This window comes from Cryptomeria japonica, chromosome 4 (genome assembly GCF_030272615.1).
Source record: "Cryptomeria japonica chromosome 4, Sugi_1.0, whole genome shotgun sequence".
In the NCBI taxonomy this organism is placed as follows: domain Eukaryota; kingdom Viridiplantae; phylum Streptophyta; class Pinopsida; order Cupressales; family Cupressaceae; genus Cryptomeria; species Cryptomeria japonica.
In genome coordinates, this window is record NC_081408.1 from 60,744,582 (window position 1) to 60,757,211 (window position 12,630).

A 12,630-nucleotide genomic window follows, 5' to 3' on the forward strand; every position below is an offset into this window, starting at 1 on the left:
GTGTTCATTTATGTCGATGGTGTATTTGCTTCTTGTTATATGTTTATTTGTTTACCAATTAATATGTGTGTGGTATAAAAAGATAAAATACCAGTAGAACACTAATTCACCCCCCCTCTTAGTGTTCCTGAATCCCAACAATTGGTATTAGAGCCTAGTACCTCGGAAGAAGTTTAACAACTTGAGGAAGATCCTAAAACCGGAATTTTTGAACATGGCTATGGAGAAGCAACTTGAGATGGCTCTTGAGGATTATGATGCAAAAAGGATGAAGAACTTGAAATTGCAAGAAGAATTCAATTCTACAAATGAATTCATTCTTATCCTACATGAAATGTTATCATCTACTCAAGCCAAGAGAAAGGAACTTTTGCAAAAACTGGGTGATGAGGAGAAGAATGCAATTAAGGAACAATGTAAGAAACTAAGTCAAGCAAACATGCTCATGAAGATTGAAATGCAATATCTGACTATGAGGTTATCAAAAGATATTGAGGACAGAAAGAAGGAAGATAATCTTGTTACATCTTTGAAGAACAAATTTGATGAATGTGGCAGATTGACTCATGAGAATAATCTGTTGAGAACTGATTTGGAACACTCCCGGAACAATGAACATGAACTTGAAAGACAAATAACTACTCTGAGAGATGATCTGACTACTGCAAGTGACTATAAAGAAAAGTTTAGGATCAGTGTTGCACACTTGGATGACTTATTGAAAAGATAAAGACAGATTGATGATTCTAGAGGACTTGGATTTGTACAAGGTGAAAGCTCTAGTACTGCAAATGAAGATCAGACAACCGGTATGCAGAACTCATCAAAATAGAGGAAATCGGTAAGGCAATCTAATGCTTATAAATTTAATGGTAGATGATTTGTTTGCAACAAATTTGGGCATATGGCTAAACAATGTAGAAATAAAGCAAATCAAAACTACAATTTTGTTCCTGGTCAATGCACAAATTGCAAGAAATATGGTCATAGATTAGAAGATTGCAGAATGAATGTTAAATGTCAAGCATGTGGAAAGTTTGGAAATTTTGCTAATCATTGTAGGTCAAGAAATGATATCAGATTTCTCAAAGCAATTTAGAAGAACAATGTTACATGTTATGCATGCAACAAAATAGGTCATATTGCTAAGTATTGCAGAAGCAAGACTCAACCAGATAGCAATGATAAAGTTAATGAGAAAGGAAAGTAGAAGGTAGATGAAATACAACAAGATCACACCAAGAGATGGGTTAGGAAATCTGAAGAACCAAGTGGAGATGGATCTACACCGGTAACTCCACCGGTAGAACGGGGTATTCCTCCACCGATAAGAAATTCCACTGGTAACTGCAGCATAAGCCTTAGGGGTTGGCAAAGTCATTGCAAAATCTTGCATATTACCCCGAAAGAGATCTGAGGAGATGTGGAAGAGATCTGGAGAGTTGTGTTCATCATCGATGAAGGTTCACCGGACACAAGACTGTGAAACTGACATCCATAGGGTTGTTGGCAAAGCATTTATTACAAGAAATTAGGGTTTTATTTGCTGATAAAAGGGGGTAAGTGAATTCATTTTCACTCACTGAGCATTCAAGTATTCAGAGAAAAGAAAAGGTGAGTTAAGAGTGAGCAAAAGTATTGTGAAAATATTTCAAGCAGTTATCTGAAGCACTCAATCTTCCATCAATATTCACTTTCAGGTATTCTTCAAAATGGCATCTGGATCTTCAGCTCCTACTTTCATTGCAAATCCCACCATTGTCGAAGTCAAGGATAGGTTAAGGCCAGTATTTAAGGAGGTTCCCAAAATTGCTAAAAAGGAAGACTCTACGGGAGCATTTTCTAGGGTTCCTGAAAGTGTGGTGTATGTTGAAGATGTGAGGGCATACATTCACTACACCCTGGAGGATTTGGGCACAGAGGACATAAAAAGCATGTATCAATCTGTGATACTAGGAGACTCCAGAACCATCAAACTAGAATACAAAGCAATTGAGGATCTAGGGTTAACCGGTATTCTATACATACCAGAATTCATAGATGAGGTTATCAGATACGTTTTGAGAAGAGTTCACAATGAGTTTTATCTGGCTGGATAGGCCTTACATGATCACGAAGGAGGATATTCAAGCAGTCATCAGCTTACCCAAGGTCGAACAAGAACTTGGCAAGAAAATTTCCAACAATGAGGTCAAAAAACTCACCGGTGCAACTTCTGATAGGAGATCAATGAGGATAAGCACAATCACCGACACTGGTGTAAAATTTGTAAGCTTGATAATAGGTTACAAGGTAACTCAATCCAACTGATTGAATTATGTTTCTAGTTCATGCATATCAGATGCTGAGAAATAATGTTAAGTATGATTTATGTGAATGGATGAGGAGTGAATTAATGTTGAACCTTGGTAAGATCAAAGGAATCAAGAAAGACACTTTTAGATATGGAAATTTGATTGTTTGTTTAATGCTTTACTTCCTGAATGAGCTACCCAATCTAGGGAAGAAGCGTTGGGCTCATGACATACTGGTAGGTCTACAAATCAAGGAATAAATCACCTGTCTTGGTACCAATAGAGATGATAAACTTTGGGGTTATTTCAAAACATTCAAAAAAAACATGAGGAAAAGAGAGAGAATATCAAAGAATATTATGGAGAAGTATTCCACTAATATCTGCTTTATGGTAAAAATTGATGAAACTCCTATGGAAGCAATTGAACCAAGGACAATATGGGTTATAGAGCTTGGATATGAGGTAGATGACAACATTTTTTAACTCTGTGCAAAAATCTTGTTAGATGCCCCATTAGATGACAAAACAGAGCATTTTGGTACAGCGGGAGAGAAGACTCTTGAAGTAAAAACCAGTTTTAACAGGAAGATAAGAGAGAAGAAAATATAAAATATGTTTGCATATGTACATGATGTAATTCATAAGATAGACACTCAACTGGGTTCTGGATCCAAACAAGTAGCTAAACAGACAAAGGTTGGTACTGCAGAAGTGAAGAAGCCACAAGTTCTCATTTCCCCTATCACTTATGATTCTGACCCTGAGGATAATGAGCCTTTGGCTTTTAGAAGGGTACAAAGGAAGAAAGTGGTACAACCACCAGTAGAGCAGAAGAAGGCGTAGCCTAGGAGGATACTTGTTAGAAAGGCAACTAAGCCTACTACACCTCCACCACCAGCAAGGAAGCCTATGCAAAAGAGGAAACCAATCACACTGGCAACCACAAGCAAAAAGAAGAAGGGTAATGATACTAAAACTAGTAAGACCACAATGACCTGTGTTGAGCTTATTGATGAAATCACAAAAGATGGAATATTGAAAAATGTATTAAAATATTATGAAGATTTAGTAGAAAATGAGCAAAATGAAATAGAAGAGGCTATTTTGTTGTATATAGACATTTATAAGAAAGCCTTAGTTGAAATTTTGAAGGAGATACCTCTATCCTTGTATGATACACTTGAGGCTAGAAGACTTGATGTTGTCAAGAGAGATAGGGAGATTAAAGAAGTAGCACTTTTGGAAATGCGTGGTGTTGTAAATAATGAGGAAATGAAAAGATGCATAGATACTGCAAATAGGATAGTTTTTAGTAGAAAACCCCGATAGATAAGCCTTATGATGGGGAGAGTAAATGAGGTAATAAATGAGACTAGTAAGGGTTGGACCAAATTATTTCAAAAAAACCCAAATTTTCTTACATCTCAAGAAGAATATGCAAGGGAAACAACTTCCACCATTCCGAACAAATCAAATGGGAAAGATATTTTGGGCAGTTCAACTCCAATTTTGACACAAGTGACAGTTAAGGAGAGTGTACAGACTGTACCAACACAACCATTTTTTAGCAAGGCAATTTACAGGGCACTAAATATTGTGGATAATACTCCACTGATAGTAATTGACATTGCACCAAATGGAAAAGTCACTGATGCAAAAGAGGTTGAGATGGACAAGCTAAAAGCAATTGATTCCATACCAGCAGTTAAAATTGATTCCCCGACAAAGTTTTTGGCAATTGACACTTCTTAGGTTAAGAATAAATCAATCTCTGAGTTGAGTCCAACTGAATTTATGATGATGACTACTCAGAAAATTACTGAAGGAAGGTACTATAGATAAAGGAATAATTGATCAATCAGTCACAGTGTTGCACAAATTAATACCTGACTGTTAGATTGAAGATGGAGCAAGCCCTTCCAGAAAGCTCAAGACTCTAACAAAACATATCTCTAACAATTTTCAATATCTGAAGCAGATTGTAGACCGACGGGCTTTGTAAAAATTCACAACAGCTAAGAGAATAGCTTTTGATTAGATTATAGATACAGAGGAGAAGAAAATTGAGGACAAACTTATTCCTATTGAGGTTTGTTTAAAACAAAGTACAAATATCTACAGAGTGTGTTGTAACATATAAATTCTTATGACTAATGTAGATGGAAAGTTAAAGGAGTTATATGATAAAAGAGTTAATAGTGCTAATTCTTTTGATGGATTAACTGCACTAACCACATCTGTTGATGGACAAATTTTGTCCTTGGAGAACCAAATTTTTTCTTTGGAGAAAGAAAATGATAAGATCATTTGCAGGGCAAGAAGTCTTAGAGGACTGGTAAATCCTAGATTAGATTCTTTAGGTGTTCATAAGAAAGAGTGCATGGACATGATAGCTAAACCCACACTGGAAGATGTCAAAGAGATGGAAACACTTGCCCACTTACTAAGTGGACTAGCATCCATCTCTGAAACTTTCAAAACCGGCTAGGATATATATCTTCAATTTTTGGATAAGGCATACCCTAAAATTTTGAGGATGGTCAAGCTACAATGAAAATTGATTGTATTCATTCATTTGTTTTAAATTCTTTCAATTCTTTCACCGGTCTTTGGCATTAATGTCAAAGGGGGAGTATGTATATATGTGAAAAATACCAGAGAATACCAGATAAAAACACATGGAAAGGATATCAGGATATCAGAAGGAATGTGTTGCTCAAGAGGAGCATACCGACATGGAATCCATTTTTCACATGAGTGTTGCCATCAATGCTAAAGGGGGATATTGTTGGCAATTGACACTCATTGGATTCATTTTATTGTCATTGATGACAACAAGATCATATGGAAGTCATATACCGGCACTAGGAGGCATATATCGACAGATACCAGCTTTGGAGCATTTAGAGCTACATTGGCACCGACACTGACATTGATACTTCATTGGAAGCCGACATCAAGGAGGATTTATTTAATAAATCATTTTGTAATCATTGTCGAGGCCGACATTGAATATCTTTTGTAAATGTATTGTAAGTCGACATAAGGCATATTATTTGTAATGGGTATATGTAGGTCAGTCTGCGAGGTCATTTTTATATATGCTAGGAGAGAGTGACATGATATGGACATAGGAGAATATAACAGAACTGTATAATACAAAGTATATGTATGAAGATAATTTTCTATGCGAATGTTATATCATGCAATGATCTGTAGATAGCTTGGAAAGCATTCTTGGAGGAGAAGAGATACTGGTAGTAGTTCAGGGTTTATGAACTGGTATAGATCAAAGCTAGAACCAGAACTCTATTTGGCATAGCAGATGCATTCTTGAGTTTATTTTCAATATTTTATTTAGCAGAAAGCTTGTAGTCAATGAGGCTCTTTAGTGATGAGCAGTATGCTCTAGGCAGTGTGCCTTCCTGCAAGTGCAGGCCCCCATTATATGTAATATATTTTCATATGGCTAGTAAACTGATATTGTGGGTCACAAAGCCCACCATGGTTTTTCCTTTTTGAGGTTTTCCATGTATAAATTATGTGTGTTATGGTGTTCATTTATGTGGATGGTGTATTTGCTTCTTGTTATATGTTTATTTGTTTGTCGGTTTATATGTGTGTGGTATAAAAAGATAAAATATGTTCATACCGGCAGAACACCAATTCACCCCCCCCTCTTAGTGTTTTTGGATCCCAACATGATTATCTTCCTTATTCCTAAACCACAGAGCAATTGGATCATTTTTCGGCAAGTTATCGATTCTGATTTTTGAGACAATTTTCTGGCACCGGAACCAGTTGGACCTATTTGCTTTGGTGAATCTATTGGATCCCTTTCATAGTTTGTGGAGCCTTGACCATTCATTCCAATGTTCCTTGGCGTGTGGCTGACCTTCCCTTGATCCGTACTTCATCCTTTGGATTTTTTGAAGGAATCTCTTTGGTGGAGGTCGACCTTGTTGGTTTTACACGTTTGGTCTTGTTCTTTAGCATTTGATCCTTTTTGGGCTGACCAGATTCCCTTGGATCATATAAATAATTGTAATTAAGAATTAGAATAGAGATCAAAGGAAATATAGAGCATATAAGCTATATCAAAAGTTTTGAGGTCCCAGTTGTGACCTATTCTGTAATAGAGCATGTTTGTACCAAGCCGGTGAGCCTAATCTTGTATCTCAAATGTTATCAGTTGGTTGTAATAAGTTTTCATGATTTAATTCATTGTTCTGCAATGCCTCAATCATATCCTTGTGCTTCCATTGTGTTTACTCTTGATGACAGGTCCAGACTGATCTCTTTGAGGTCCCTCCTAACTGGTGATTGTACCACCTATTTATCCTAATAAAAAACAACTCAAAATTTAAGACATTACCTTCTTAATGCTAAAACATGTTATCAATAAATTTGATTCATTGAAGCATTTTTTCTCCAAAATAGATCTTTTAGGATGCTTAGAAAAATGGGTTATGTTGTTAATAGAATTTGACCTTAAATTTCTTTCTAAAAAAGCAATTAAAGGTCAATCTTTAATGATCATTTAGCTGACACTCCTTAACGTTTCACATATCAAGAAAAATAACTAAACTCTCTTAATATTATGACTTATTCTTATCATTGTTAAAGAAATTTTCTTCTCACACCATAGATCCTATCCCATGGAAAGACTCTACAATTGCAAGTGTTGTTTCCCTTATATCCCTCGAGGAACCCTTTGTGGACTACCAACTTATCATTCATAATATTAATTCTCCTATTGTTTCTAATAGTTATAGTAAAAAAAATTATTGTTATAACATGAATTTCAGTGAGTGGTACTCTCATATTATCTATTATTTGGGTGATGGTACCTTTCTTGATCCTACAAGTAAGAACACTATAACTTGAATCTGCAAACATGTTGCACATTACATCATTCTCTCTAATGTTCTTTGTTAAAGAGGTTGTAATGATCTTCTTCTTTGTTTTCTTAACAAATCAGAGATACCCATTACCCTTAAGGAAGCACATTTAGGCGCTTGTGGGGGACATTTTAATGCTAAATCTCTGGTTCAAAATTTGCTTCAAATGGGTTACTACTGGAAAACCATGGAGAAAGATTCCTTTGCCTTTGTCAAAAAGTGTCATTAATGTTAGCAACATAATAATTTAATTCATGCTCTTACCTATGAACTTAGAGCCCAAGTTTTTAGTTGGTCATTTTCTTTACAGTGTTTGGATCTTATTAATAAACCCCCCCCCCCTTTCTTTTGAAGGAAATACTTTCATCATCATAACTACAAATTACTTTAAGAAATGGGTTGGAGCTATTCATTTTTGATCCAGGACAACTGAAATAATTTGTTAATTCATCTTAGATAATATCATTTCTCAGTAGGATATACCTTCAACTTTGGTTTCTAGCAATGGTACTTCATTTAAGAACAAAGACATGAAGAAATATCTTGAGAAATATCACATTCAACATCATTTTTCTACTCCTTAATATCCCCAATCAAATGGTCATTCTAAAGCTTCTAATTGTCAATAAGCATGGTAAGGACTGGCATACTCAATTATCTTTTGCTTTATGGGCTTCCCAGGGCTTATCAAAGTATCATTCATCTAGCTATGGGTACTACTACTTATAACCTTGTTTATGGTGTGATGCAATTATGCCTTTAGAGTTAGAGATTCCTTCCTTGCAAATTTATCCCAAGAGAGTCTTGGACAACAATTCTTATAAAGAAAAATGTCTTCAACAACTTGAAATGCTCGATTTGAATAATGCATAAATTATTTTAAAACACATTCAAGCTTATCAAAAAACCATTCAACGAAGCTATAACAATAAAATTATTAAATGGTCTTTCTAAGTTCGTGACTTGGTCCTTTATGAGAATCAATGCAACGTGAATGCTCTACCAAGTGAAAAAGGAAAGTTCAATCTGAATTGGCTTGGACCATACATCATCACTTAAGTTTATGGCTTAGGTGCTTACAAATTAGTAGACTTGGAAGGTATGCTTCTCAAAGATCCCATCAATGCTATGCACCTATGTAGATCCTATACTTAGTCTTTAATCTCCCTTCTCTCTTCTTTACTAGATAGTATGCTAGCATTTTTATCTTTAAAGTATGTTATGTTATCTTGCTATTTAGTGTACATTGCTTTGTTCATGACAAACTTCTTTTTTGGTTGTCTTGGATTCATTATGTAATTTATTATTCTTATGAGATTACATTTTATGATAGCATATAGTTAAGTATTCCATGTGTCATGTTAGTTAGATCATGTTATGTTTAGTTAGAAAATATTTTAGCTAGATCATAGTGATATTTAGTTTAACATGAGTACATTAAATCATCAATTGTTGCTTTTACTTAAACATTTATCAAGTTGTTGCATTAAATTACACATGTATCAATCTAATCATTGTAGCATTGATTAAGCAATTTGAATTGGTTGTCTATGTAATCACATTTGCATTAGCTTAGAAATATATGTTCATCACCATATTTGTTGCATTTGATCAAACTAATATAATCCTCCCACTGAGTAAGTGGTTGAGTGATATTGTCCTCCCGCTGAAGGTAGAGTGATTGTTTAATGTATAAGTCCTTCCACTGCATAAGCGGTAGAGTGATTGCATTCAGTTTCTCATTGTTATCCCTGGCAGGTTTACCCCCAAGAAGTTTAGATTCTATCATGTTGTATAAGAAGAAGGGGTTGGCTTGTTGCCCATGCATTGTAATCTTTCAATTGGATTTTGGTGCTAACAATCCCTGGAACACCGTATGCTCTCACCCTCCCAGATTGGGCTCTCAGTGATCAGAAAGTGGAAGGGTTACTTTCAACAGTGTTGTGATTGTATTTCTCTAACCTTAACGGGTTATTGTGTTTGTTTGTAAATCTCATTGAAAAAATTAAAAAAACATAATTAAGGGGAATATTACATCCTAGGTTGCCTTGTGGGCCCCCAAAACTAAGCACCATGGACGGACCTAGGCACCATGGACCCATCTAGGCATAAACGTCCTAGATGGGCATCATGAGACTCACAAGGGATACAACATAAAGTTGATGAAGAAGAGGTAGAATTTGATGACAAAGATGTTGATGAAATCTTGATTTTGTGTTTGCAAGCTTTTCTCTAGTTGCAAGAGCATACAAGTGACCATATTTACACATACCTCTAAGATTAGTAGAGGGATCTCCCTCCCGATACACAAATGTCGCTTCAATATATAGGATTTTATTGGGTGTATCACATGCCTACTATGCAATACAATGATGTGATGTTGATGGTTTTGATAGAGTGCTGGCATACAAACACTTCTATATTCAATCTACTGATAAGAGGGATGACAATCTCTTTGGAGCACATGTGTCTCACATTATATGGCTCCTAGTATGAGGTAAGACTATGAAACAAGTGGGACCATGGACTCCCACCATTATAGTTGGGGATCAAATATACTATATAGGTGAGGCCACACCTAGAGACACCAAGGGTAGTATCTTTGTATAGTGGTTGTTGCATACAACCTAAAACATTCCTCTTCTCCGAAAGATACTCATCGCAACCACTACTCTAGTTGTTGCACCAGATGCATGAGGCACTTACCTTCCTCGGGCCCTTGTCCATACTATACGGGTGATGAAGGAGAGCTAGACTATCTACACATGGAGACAGAGTATTTTAACACACCTCTATCACAACCTTGGTAATATGTCCATTATGAGGGAAAGTGTTAAAGTATTCAGGTATTTACTTGATTAATTAAACATTATTTATTTAATTATTTAAGTTCCCTTTATCTCTTTTACACTTAAGCTAACTTTAGGTGCATATAATTAATTATTATGTGAAAACCTAGGTTTTCCCTTTTAGGGTTTCTTGACCTATTAAAGGTTGAGTTCTTTCTTTTTCATTGTATGAAGAAGAATCATATTACATATTTTTGTGAATATTGAGCTCTCTCTTTTTGAGCATATTCTCTGTGTATTTGTTTTTCTATATTTGCTTCCTTGCTTCTCCTTGTAACAAGTTTTTTAGCTTGCAAAGATTATTTGGGCTCCTGTGGTGTTGTATTTTCTCAACTCCTTTATGGTATCAGAGCTTCAGATCTGCAACTACTTGTTCTTGTTTTGAGAATTTTTGCTTTGGAAGCAGATCTGAGGTTTCAAGAATTTTTTATGTACCTAGGGTTTGACCTTTTTTCTAATTACTTTGGGCCTAAACGGACTTCACCATCGTGCTCAGAAGGCCCGAAAACCCCTATGGTCATATAAAATTCGACCTATTTTGGTTCCTGAGCCTCTGGGAGTTTTTTTTTTCTCAAATCCAGGTCATATGACCCTAGCACGCAGTTCAAGAAAAAATTTCAAAAAAAAAAATATTTTGCCTTTTTACGACATGCAGGCCGGATTTTGATTTTTATCAAAAAATCTTCAAAAAAAAAAGGGGGTGAATAAGGTTTAAAAAAAAAAAAACAATTTTGTTTTGGCAAAATTTTGGGGGGTGATCCCCACGGTACGCAGGGTACCGTGGGACCCCCTGCCTTCATGCAAGCCCTACAAGTCGCTGTCGCACGTCTGGACCTCGAGCCCCCGGCAGCTTTCTCCGACCCCTTGTCGGCCTCCCTGCAACCACCGACAGCCACCTGGCTCCACCCACTGGAACTCTCTGCGATCGCCTGCGCTCCGCCCCCGGCCCGCCGCCTTCTGCATCATCATCGTTGGCTCTGCACCCGCCGCCGGCCCAGCCCCCTCCGTCGGCCCTGCTCCCACCACTTGCCAGGACCCATCTTTCATGCTTTTGGTAGCTGTTCTAGATTTTAACTTCTCCCTAAGTCTAGCTTAAGCCTACATATGTTGCTGCTTGTTCCTGATTTTTCCGAAGATTTTTTGGAGGAGGGTTTCAAGTTTTTTTAGAATTTTTATTAGATCTGGAGTATTTGTTTTGTTTTTTTTTTATCATTTTGGGCTCAAACGGACCTCACCGTTGAGCTCAGAACACCCCAAAACCCCCATTTCCATATAAAATTTGTCAATTTTTTGACAAATTTGGGTTTTGAAATTTTTTCTTTGGTTTTGCCTTTTTTGGCATGAATTTCAAGAGATTCGTCAAAAAAAATCATTAAAAAAAATCAGAGCAGTTTGGGCCAAAACAGATCTCACCGTTGGCTTCCGAAGGGCGTTTCCATTCATTTTGATATATAATTCAACCTATTTCAATGATAAGTGCATCTGGGCCATGATTTTTTCATTGGCACACTTTACAAGGCACAAAAATCCGTACAGCTGTACCTGCAAATGCGTCAGAAAATTTTCGTCAAAAATTAAAAAAAAATAATAATTTATTTTTTTTAACGTTTTTTATGCCCAAAAAGAAGGGTTTTTTTTTTTCTTTTGGCCATATCTAGGGCATACGGAGTCGTTTTTTTTAAAACGAATAGGCGTTGGAAAGCTAGTTCCGAGACGGACCTCATCATATTGGTAATTTTTTCCAACTTTTCTGTTTGACTATGTTTTTTTCCAGTCAAAGTGGGGTCTTTGTTTTGCACTCCGGGAGCCATAGAATGAGCATCCGAACTCCGTTTTTCAAAAAATTTATATTTTTGGAAAGCGTGTGCTGTGTACTTTCCAGCCATCTAAGTTTTATTTCCAAATTATGCTCCATGCATATTTTATTCAATTTTTTTCTTTTCAGTACTCTGGTGCATATCGTGGTTGTTTCAGGCCCTGGGATCTCTTCTCTGAGTAGGATGTCTCTATTTTGGTTCACGTTTCTATTTCTAGTCTTCTTATCATTGTAGCTTGTATTTATGCAAACGCACTGAGATAAAGTGCCATCATGCATTGTTTACTTGAGATCATGCACATCTTGTGCCTTGTTGTACATGCACTATTGATAAAGTGCCATGAGGGGGTTGATGTTTGCCTGTTGTTTGCCATCTTCCTTTTTCCAGTGAGTGTTCCTTCCACGACATTTACCTCATGTTGTGTGTCAAGTGAGTGTATGTTTCTCAGCACCTTTGATGTTCTTGGTTCTTCGTCATGTAGTTCTTGTTGGTTGTTCTTTTCAGTGTACCTCTCCCTCTCCCTCTTCCGCATTATGGGGAGGTTTATCCTGTTGGTTCTAATGCTTCCGTAGTTCGATTGATCGGCTCTTCAGGCTTTAGTTTCTCATGCCATTTGTATCTTCGAGTTCAGTGTTTGCCTTGTTTGCCATCTGATTTGAGTAGTGTCATTTGAGGGCACTCATGTAGAGTATAGTCTTCTCTATCTGGTCATGTTCTATTTCAGTGGAGGTTCTCCAGATCAGCAGTTATTTTTTGACAGTGTTTGC